A 12165-nucleotide genomic window follows, 5' to 3' on the forward strand; every position below is an offset into this window, starting at 1 on the left:
AAAGATTCAAGGATAAAACACCAACTGGATGTGTTTGGAACAATCTTCTAGGTTAACTATGTCGGGTTTACGCCATATTTTTTTATCTGGTGTGTTTATATGAGTGTGGTTTTGTTAATCTAATCAGTTTTAATCACATATACTGATTTTTACGCCCCAATCTGTACGACGACGTATGTTACACGACAATGTATTGAACTACATAAGCGGATAATAATCCCTGGATATCCATCCTATGTCAGTAAGATTGTTATAATATATCTACATATGTAGTGAACTAGGAAATAGACAAGTTTTATATGTTATGTGTTCAAAGTTACCTAGAGTAGTTAAAGCTATAGTCAGCCAAATCTATTCGAGTTGCTTCCCTTAGATCAGTAATTAACCCGTTTTAGGTTTACACCCTTCATTCTATATCAAGGTAAAATGTAACTAAACGGTAGAACCTGAAAGTCAGTCGTTATTAGGTAGCACACGGTCCGTGGGACCAGTGGTCAGTGCCTAGGGCTATATTTGGAAATGACGAGATAGGGGTTTAGATACGCCCATATTTCGGGTTAAAGGTCATGATTGGTCAATTGACCACATCGTCAATTCATACATATTAATTAACCCTTAGGGGATATAAAAAGACTTGCGCGTTTTGCATAAGGAGTTGTTATAACCGGAACAAGGACGTTAAGCCCCATCAATCAATCAATCAAAGCATAAGGAGTTCTCCAGCAGCTTTCAGTCTAAACGGACTTAGTGCCGTTTGGATGTACATATTTAGGATGTGAGGACTTAGTTTTGTTTAAATGTGTGTGAACTGTTAAGTGTGAATGCGCCGGCGATAGTGTGGAAGATGGATGAAACTTCATTGGATTGTATTGTACCTTCGGGATTTTCCTGTGGATTAATAAATATAAGTAAACTTTATATCCAGTGTTGAATTATGTTTATCACACCACAACCATCCCAAAACGAACTTTCACGTCCCGTGTCCATGGAGAGCGGACGTTACAATTGGTGGCAGCAGCGGTGGGATCGTTTTAAAATGTGGTTGTGATAAACTGGAACAAACACTATGGATGTAAGAATTCTACGAAAAACTGTGATGTCTTTCGTTCGACGGAGTTTGGTACGATTGGATTCATACAACTCGTCAAATCCTATAGTGCTATCGAGAGCACGAAAACTGTGTGTTTTAAGTCCGTTACTCTTAGTTTACAAAGGAACGGTATATATTCGGAAACTTTGTTCGGAAATGGATTTTAACCCTAGAAGTGCTTGCCTCGAGCTTGTGGATTTATCTCCGCTACCCACATCATATAGTTGTGTGTTTCACAAAGAAATGTTGAGTAATGGAACGTTTTGACAGTGTGTTTAGCAGTTGTGTTCTCTATTATATTGAAGTTGTAATGAGATATCTATTTACTCGGAATATGATGCAGGACATAGGTCTGGGATTTTCGGAGGATATTTACCCTCGGGAAGCTGAGGATTTTTCTAGTGGTTTCCGAGTTACTATGGAAGTTAACTCATTGTGTTTTCTCGCGTTAATAGTGCCTAACGGAGAAGTATTTAGGAAATTAAAAGTGAATATTTTCGCTACTTGGAAGTTAAAATCCGACAATTTTCCGGGATTATATACAGGATATATACAGGACATGTATAGGAAATTTTATCCAATGAACCGTGAGTACATTTAAAAATCATCGAAATATTGTCGAATAACGGTTATAAAAGCTGTGACGGTGTCAAAGAACTTTTGAATTGCTAAATAAAATGATTAAGCATTTTAGACACATGTTTTTGACCATTTAGGAAACTATGATCGTTCATAGATTGTGACGACTCTCAGAATAAGTAGTAAAATGAGCAGGAACTTGATCAGTGTATCGTGTGTCAGTCCTAGATTCGGGAAGGCTCAACTCAGGGAATAACCAAAGTCAAGTATCGCCAATTTCTGGACCTAAAACAGTAAGGTTGATGGGGTCGACCATACGGGGAAAGCGAACGGTGGTGCTAAAACAGACATTGGGAGAAAGTGGAAAAGTTTAAAATCTTCCGCGCAAAGTCGCAGACAGGAAGATGTAAAAGCTAAATTCGTGATGTTCGAAGCAACGCGGATAGAAAGTTGATAGCAAAATAGCCGTTAACTTAATTGGAAATTAGACTCTGGGGCCAGGAGTAATTCCATGATGGAAACATCTTTTGGCGTATCATCGAATACAATGTAACACCAGAAGAACGCCCTGTGTTAGTACCGTTTCGCACGCGATTTGAAACTACTTATGTCATGGAGAAATGTGCATTATTCAGAAATTGTGAAAATGTGGAATTGAAGAGACAAGTTTTAGCTCGTGGTTTTGGTATAGAAAATGAAGAATTCCTGGAGAATATGTGTTAACATAGCAGATGATGTGTATCCTACACGTATTTGGTCGTATAGATGATATTTGGTCGCATTCAGTGGAGCTGTGGTTTAATTCGCTTGTATTTGTTAATTTGACTCTTTTCATCGATGTCAGATTGAGCCAAGTCCGCGTTCGTTACGTCTCAGCTAGTGAGGATGATATTTGTACATGTAGATGATTTTGGACTTTGAATAGTGCCAATCATGTGTCCAGGATGGAGTAGGCGCTAAGTGGAAGCTAGTGCATATAATACTATATATATGGTGCTTCATCTGGACAATAATTGTGTACGCGAAGGATTTTAAACAGTTTTGGTATAGTTTGACCGCTGTTTGGTAGCCTTGATATCGCGCGAAATTTAAGGCGAATAATGCAACTTCTTGTACAATGAAGTTTTAGATCCTAGGACAGGTGGTTTCTCAGGATAGCATTGGAAATCCTTCGAAAATCGCGGCAGTTGAAGCGATGTTGCTCCAGTTTTGTATATTACCGAGTTACAGCTATAGAGCGTTAGATCTCGGAATTGCGTCAAATTATCGGAAATTCATGTTCGGTTTCGCACTAATAGCGAAATGTCTGCGTGACCTCGCCAGGAAAAGGTGTTTAAGTGGTCAAATTATGGACTAAGGAATGCTCAGTGTATGTTCGCATTCAACGAGCTGGAATAAAGACATATCTGCTCCGATTCTCGGATATCCAAGCTTGGAAAGTGGAATTTATATTCTTGACACGGATGCTAGTAACTTTGTCACATTTAATTGTAAACTCTGGATTTACATCAAGATACGTGAAAATTAATGTTTTTCAAAGGACATATCATGGAAACAATATTCAATTCGAACTCAGTAATAATTCGAATTAACTCGGTAAACGTGTTCACAAAGTTTACCAATCATTCAGTACGGCACGGAAAACGGTAGCTATATTCATGACCAAAATGTGTTATGATACTGGAGATAAAATACGCAGATTCCAACAATAAATAATAGTGGGAACTAAGGCAAAGTTAGCCCGTGATTGGACCGGACCGTGGACAGTAGTCTCACGGCTTAGTGATGTGTTATTTAGAATTCGTTACTCCGGAAGATCAGAGCCAGTTGTAATACACAGTGGCAATTTAAAGCCTTACGGAGGTACACGTACTGGGGACAGCGCGACCGACCCCAGCACAGTGGGAGCTTCCACCCCTACCAATAATTTACCTAAGCGTTTAAACTCGCCAGGTCCAACGACTGACCAGAAGTGGACACCCCTCGTTGTCAGGACAACGCGAACTGGGCGAGCCATCGAAACTTAAGAGACCTCAGTTTTAAACTTCAAAGGACTTACGGAAATCATCGACTATTGCCCTTTATGGACGCATGCCAAATAGGGATGAAGATTGGATTACGTAGTTATCATCGACATAATTATTGCCCTATATGGACGCAGGCCCCTGGGGGGATGAAGAATGGATTTTGTTTTGAATCGGTAAAGATTTCAACTTTGCGAAGTGACTCACTGACTGAACTTATCTAATTCAAAAAGTGATGTTCGTTGAACTCTGGTTTTGGATCATTACCAGAGAAAGAATAAAGTTTTGTGAATCGCGAACATTCAGGACTTTTAAAGGATTATTAACTTTTTAATAGGAACGGTGCAAAATTATCAAGGGATTTAAACGTTGATACTTTGTTCTGATGTTTGAACTGTGATATTAATTCAAACTTTCGACTTGGATTAGAACATTTAGTGAAATACGGAAATTGGTTACTTTTGGATTAGTAACTTTTAAATGGACTGAATTATGCAGAATTACCAAAGGACCATACGCGTACGTGCGTGGATACTTTACAGTGACAGCATAATTTAATACAAGTGATGCAGAGAGTGTAGCTGAACTTTGTGATATCAAAAAGTGACTTAAAGTAATTTCCGATGGATATATTATTTAGGACAAACACACTAACTGTGATTATTAGTTATTGTTTCCGTGGATCACATTTATACATGTGAATTTTTGGAATTTATTTCACTGTGTCAAAGGTAATGTACGAATAGCATGTTCATTAATATTATAGTTGTGAGTATTGCCTCCAATGTTAGATTTCTATCTTAGATGTAACTCAAATTAAGGGTTATGGGTGGATTTTATCTCAATATTGTAGTATATCGTATTAGTGGATACGTATACTTGGGGGTTTGGACGTTACAACTAAACCATACATATATTTGTTATTTCATATCAGAAATATACTTGAGAAATTATATTCGATTGTGTCCGTGTAGCCAAATAGGTAGGATATCGATGTAAAATGGAGAATTTATATACAGTCTGATGACGTTTTATGTGTGCAGGAGTATAACGTGTGATAAAGATGTAGGTGTATACGAAGAGTACGAGTTGTTGTATGTTTTTGTAGACTAGGTACATTTTTGAAACGTTACGGTAAACTAGTAAAATGTATGTTAATATTTTGGTAGACATTAATTTTACGATGTTTGTTTGAACTTTGCGGATATATATAGCCGCCAGGAGCTCGTAAGCGATCGATGTTAGCTATAGGCTTGTAAACATTATTTTTATTACGCAAAGAAGTTTTAGTGCCAAAACCTTTTAAAATGCGTGTAGAATGTCAGAAAATAATATTTGACATTGAAGTTTAGAGTGGTACATGTCATAATAAAAGTTTTGTTAATGCAAACGCAAAATGGTATTTTAATATGTTTTATGTTTTCACGTTAGAATACATAGATTGCTTTTGTTACGAAAACTATTAACTATGTATGACGTTTGTGGGGACACAAACTCTTCGAAAGAAGGGGGTTGTGTAGTGAACTAGGAAATAGACAAGTTTTATATGTTATGTGTTCAAAGTTACCTAGAGTAGTTAAAGCTATAGTCAGCCAAATCTATTCGAGTTGCTTCCCTTAGATCAGTAATTAACCCGTTTTAGGTTTACACCCTTCATTCTATATCAAGGTAAAATGTAACTAAACGGTAGAACCTGAAAGTCAGTCGTTATTAGGTAGCACACGGTCCGTGGGACCAGTGGTCAGTGCCTAGGGCTATATTTGGAAATGACGAGATAGGGGTTTAGATACGCCCATATTTCGGGTTAAAGGTCATGATTGGTCAATTGACCACATCGTCAATTCATACATATTAATTAACCCTTAGGGGATATAAAAAGACTTGCGCGTTTTGCATAAGGAGTTCTCCAGCAGCTTTCAGTCTAAACGGACTTAGTGCCGTTTGGATGTACATATTTAGGATGTGAGGACTTAGTTTTGTTTAAATGTGTGTGAACTGTTAAGTGTGAATGCGCCGGCGATAGTGTGGAAGATGGATGAAACTTCATTGGATTGTATTGTACCTTCGGGATTTTCCTGTGGATTAATAAATATAAGTAAACTTTATATCCAGTGTTGAATTATGTTTATCACACCACAACCATCCCAAAACGAACTTTCACGTCCCGTGTCCATGGAGAGCGGACGTTACACATATTGTTATTATAAAACACACACAGTCCATATAGATCTGTTCTACCTCGAATATCGCAAGGCTGGCACGTGTTTTACCTTTTTGGTGTCACTTCCTAAGGTTCTGAAGTTTAAATAAACAAAGTGAAAATTTAGATCTCGATACTTACTAGACGATTGCATGAAATCGATAAAGTACTAGGAGTTACCTCCCGTCAATTAGTGTCGCTACAGTTTCAAGATACCAAGGGTAGTCCTGAACAAAATACATGATTATGTTGTACATTCTTGTTGTAATTTCCACCGTGCATATTAAAAAAAGATATATATTCTCACAATGTATTACAATTGCGTTGATAATTAATCAGTTATTTGTAATTAACTAATTATTTGTTGTGTTGTTTGAGAATAAGACACGGACTTCGTTGGGAAAATAATTTTTATAAAATAAAGTAATAAGAGTTACTTCCCATTAGTTGATAATTCTATCTATTAAAACATCTCGACGTATTCCCTTAATATTTATTCCTTCAAGATCAGTTCTTCCAATTTTAGATTTAATATCTATAACGTATAATTGTAGCGTGAAAGGCTGAAAATTGTCAGAAGTCACGGAGATAGGTTGTAGTATAGACACGTCAACGTCAGTGACATCAGATGTAGTATAGACACATGGCTGTCAGTGACATCAGATAGTATAGACACGTCAAAGTCAGCTACATCAGTTGTAGTATAGACACATGGGTGTCAGTGACATCAGATGTAGTATAGACACGTGGATGTCAGTGACATCAGATGTAGTATAGACACGTCAACGTCAGTGACATCAGATGGTATAGACACGTCACCGTCAGTGACATCAGATGGTATAGACACGTCAACGTCAGTGACATCAGATGGTATAGACACGTCAACGTCAGTGACATCAGATGTAGTATAGACACGTGGAGGTCAGTGACATCAGATGGTATAGACACGTGGAGGTCAGTGACATCAGATGGTATAGACACGTCAACGTCAGTGACATCAGATGGTATAGACACGTCAACGTCAGTGACATCAGATGTAGTATAGACACGTGGATGTCAGTGACATCAGATGTAGTATAGACACGTCAACGTCAGTGACATCAGATGTAGTATAGACACATGGCTGTCAGTGACATCAGTTGTAGTATAGACACGTGGATGTCAGTTACATCAGATGGTATAGACACGTCAACGTCAGTGACATCAGATGTAGTATAGACACATGGTTGTCAGTGACATCAGTTGTAGCATAGACACATGGATGTCAGTTACATCAGATGTAGTATAGACACATGGATGTCAGTGACATCAATTGTAGTATAGACACGTCAACGTCAGTGACATCAGATGGTATAGACACGTCAAAGTCAGTGTACATCAGTTGTAGTATAGACACGTGGATGTTAGTTACATCAGATGTAGTATAGACACGTGGATGTCAGTTACATCAAATGTTGTATAGACACATGGAGGTCGGTGACATCAGTTGTGGTGTAGACACATGGAGGTCATTGACATCTGATGTAGTATAGACACGTGGAGGTCAGTGACATCAGATGTAGTATAGACACGTGGACGTCAGTGACATCAGTTGTAGTATAGACACATGGAGGTCAGTGACACCAGATGTAGTATAGACACGTGGATGTCAGTGACATCAGATGTAGTATAGATACGTGGAGGTCAGTGACATCAGATGTAGTATAGACACGTGGATGTTTAGTGACATCAGATGTAGTATAGACACGTGGAGGTCAGTGACATTAGATGTAGTATAGACACACGGGTGTCAGTGACATCAGATGTAGTATAGACACGTGGAGGTCAGTGACATTAGATGTAGTATAGACACGTGGAGGTCAGTGACATCAGATGTAGTATAGACACATGGAAGTCAGTGACATCAGATGTAGTATAGACACGTGGAGGTCAGTGACATCAGATGTAGTATAGACACATGGAGGTCAGTGACATCAGATGTAGTATAGACACGTGGAGGTCAGTGACATTAGATGGAGTATAGACACGTGGAGGTCAGTGACATTAGATGTAGTATAGACACGTGGATGTTTAGTGACATCAGATGTAGTATAGACACGTGGAGGTCAGTGACATTAGATGTAGCATAGACATATGGAGGTCAGTGACATCAGATGTAGTATAGACACGTGGAGGTCAGTGACATCAGATGTAGTATAGACACGTGGAGGTCAGTGGTATTAGATGTAGTATAGACACGTCAACGTCAGTGACATCAGATGTAGTATAGACACGTGGAGGTCAGTGACATTAGATGTAGTATAGACACGTGGAGGTCAGTGACATCAGATGTAGTATAGATACGTGGAGGTCAGTGACATCAGATGTAGTATAGACACACGGAAGTCAGTGACATCAGATGTAGTATAGACACGTGGAGGTCAGTGACATCAGATGTAGTATAGACACATGGAGGTCAGTGACATCAGATGTAGTATAGACACGTGGAGGTCAGTGACATTAGATGTAGTATAGACACGTGGAGGTCAGTGACATTAGATGTAGTATAGACACGTGGATGTTTAGTGACATCATATGTAGTATAGACACGTGGAGGTCAGTGACATTAGATGTAGCATAGACATATGGAGGTCAGTGACATCAGATGTAGTATAGACACGTGGAGGTCAGTGACATCAGATGTAGTATAGACACGTGGAGGTCAGTGGTATTAGATGTAGTATAGACACGTCAACGTCAGTGACATCAGATGTAGTATAGACACGTCAACGTCAGTGACATCAGATGTAGTATAGACACGTGGACGTCAGTGACATCAGATGTAGTATAGACACACGGATGTCAGTGACATTAGATGCAGTATAGACACGTCAACGTCAGTGGTATTAGATGTAGTATAGACACGTGGAGGTCAGTGACATTAGATGTAGTATAGACACGTGGAGGTCAGTGACATCAGATGTAGCATAGACACGTGGAGGTCAGTGACACCAGATGTAGTATAGACACACGGATGTCAGTGACATCAGATGTAGTATAGACACACGGATGTCAGTGACATCAGATGTAGTATAGATACGTGGAGGTCAGTGACATCAGATTTGTATAGACACGTGGAGGTCAGTGACATCAGATGTAGTATAGACACGTGGAGGTCAGTGACATTAGATGTAGTATAGACACGTGGAGGTCAGTGACATCAGATGTAGTATAGATACGTGGAGGTCAGTGACATCAGATGTAGTATAGACACACGGATGTCAGTGACATCAGATGTAGTATAGACACGTGGACGTCAGTGACATCAGTTGTAGTATAGACACGTGGAGGTCAGTGACACCAGATGTAGTATAGACACGTGGAGGTCAGTGACATTAGATGTAGTATAGACACGTGGAGGTCAGTGACATTAGATGTAGTATAGACACACGGATGTCAGTGACATCAGTTGTAGTATAGACACGTGGAGGTCAGTGACATTAGATGTAGTATAGACACACGGATGTCAGTGACATTAGATGTAGTATAGACACGTGGAGGTCAGTGACATCAGTTGTAGTATAGACACGTGGAGGTCAGTGATATCAGATGTAGTATAGACACGTGGAGGTCAGTGATATCAGATGTAGTATAGACACATGGAGGTCAGTGACATCAGATGTAGTATAGACACGTGGAGGTCAGTGACATCAGATGTAGTATAGACACGTGGAGGTCAGTGACATCAGATGTAGTATAGACACGTGGAGGTCAGTGACATCAGATGTAGTATAGACACACGGAGGTCAGTGACATCAGATGTAGTATAGACACGTGGAGGTCAGTGACATCAGATGTAGTATAGACACGTGGAGGTCAGTGACATCAGATGTAGTATAGACACACGGATGTCAGTGACATCAGATGTAGTATAGACACGTGGATGTCAGTGACATCAGATGTAGTACAGACACGTGGATGTCAGTGATATCAGATGTAGTATAGACACGTGGATGTCAGTGACATCAGATGTAGTATAGACACATGGAGGTCAGTGACATCAGATGTAGTATAGACACGTGGAGGTCAGTGACATCAGATGTAGTATAGACACACGGATGTCAGTGACATCAGATGTAGTATAGACACGTGGATGTCAGTGACATCAGATGTAGTACAGACACGTGGATGTCAGTGACATCAGATGTAGTATAGACACGTGGATGTCAGTGACATCAGATGTAGTATAGACACATCAAAGTCGGTGACATCAATGATGTCCCTGGAATAAAGGATTGGTTGTGCACCCGTTTGAGGTTTGGGTCGATGCAATGCCCTGCAGAAGGCGGAAATTGTCTTCCGAGATTTAGAACTACATCAACTACTACTTGACCAGACTTGAATTGCTCCGTTACCTGTATTGCGACACTTGGGTAGCAGACCACAGTAGGATATGCTTTGATTTTTTTGCAAAGCAGAAAAATGCATAAAAAAGCATAAAATGCTTTATGAAAAAAATAACGTATACTATAATTCTGTATTAATAATGAAGTAGTACACAGAGGCTTCACATTTGTATGAAAAAAAGGTTTGAGATTATAAATTTCCGGATCTTCCGAAAGAGTGTTTACATGGGAAAAGTTGTACCTGCAGCAAACAAAAAAGGTGTATAGTAGACGAGGTAAGATAACAGAAAATCGCAATGATGAACATGTGCCAACACAAGATTAATTCTATCTCTAGGATACAGATTTAATTTCAAATATGTTTAAGAAAAAAATGTGTTGGGAATTGTGTCATTCTGGGTTAAAAACAATCATGATATTTTGCAATTTTTAAGATTGTTTGAAGGGTTACCATGGTTTTTACGGGTCTGAAAAAAAACAGAGAAAAAATAAGTTTACTTATACCTCACAGCTTTATGAAATTTGCAAATGTTGTATAGATTACATATATGTATACTTTTGTTTAGGTTATAGGGTTCATTTGGCTATGTTTACATATTTAACACACGTGCCTTATTTTTCAGAATTTGACACTTTAGCTGTACACAGCTACCTTAGGATTAAGTGTTGTAATGGAACATGAAATCAAATACACTTTATTTCTATAGATATACTAGATTTTATCTGTATGATTTCAATGGACATTCGCATGCCTTTTTAACGACCCATTTAAATACTTAACACAGCTAACTGCCACTACACAACAAAGTTCGTGTCCTCTAGATTTCCACGTGAGAATTCCGAGTATATCCCTGTTGTAACTCAGTTTCGTACTATCATGTTGACCAATAGTTGCTGTCACTGAAGGTGTTTCTCTCATCCCAATCCATAAATCCTCATCCCTTGACTCCAGAGGAACTTCAGTCAGGTCTTCTTCTTTTTCAATAGTTGTAACAATGCAGTTAATTTTTATGGGACAAGTTGATAATCATCATCAGTAGAAATGAATCTCATCTCCATGGCACCGGGGCGTTAGACCCCGTGACCGAAATGGAACCAAGCATTTATCTATCAACAAGGAAACCAGAGGGTTTAAAGATGACGTCGGGTGACAAACTTTGTGAATTATTGGGAACTCGACCACACGTGCTTTGGTATGTGGTGCCAACCCCCTTGTTTAGAACGTTATTCACGTCCTTTTGAAATTCAATATTAAAAGTTGTGACATTTATTTTGACATGTGGCTATTACAACTTCCAAACTTATAGTGTTGACATGTCTCCCGGTCCTTAGCATCGCTGACGAGTCTTGGAAGGATTTAACAAATGTAGTGGAATTGTTGTATCGAAAGATACTACTATTTTGTGTGTCTTTTCCACAATCCTCTTTTCTCGAGGACATATCAGGTAACTTTATTTTGAAGGTTTGTTGTGGTCATAGGCTCGTGCTACAACCACATGTACACATAAATGTAGTTAGACGTCAGTAGGCGCTAATTTGGGGGAGGGGCATCGAAGCGCAAAATGAAGGTGGATGAAAAAACACTACGTTTGTATTCTCAAAAGAAAAAAAATGTAGTATAAGAAACCAAATATAAATTAAAAGGCAATACAAGCATCAAGAAGGTGAAAGTCTCGCCAAAATATCTTTATTAATATTTTTCGAAGAGTCGAAACAATGTACCACAGCCAAATATAAATCTGGAAGATTTTGTAGAACATTTTAAAAAACCTAGAAGGTAACATTAATGATACATTGCATTAACAATTAAACTAAAACGAGATAAAAATGTAGCCAAGATGCTATCTTAACTTTTTTTCAGATTTTGAGGAAATGTTACTCGCTTGT

Source organism: Pecten maximus, chromosome 5 (genome assembly GCF_902652985.1).
Source record: "Pecten maximus chromosome 5, xPecMax1.1, whole genome shotgun sequence".
Classification (NCBI taxonomy): Eukaryota; Metazoa; Mollusca; class Bivalvia; order Pectinida; family Pectinidae; genus Pecten; species Pecten maximus.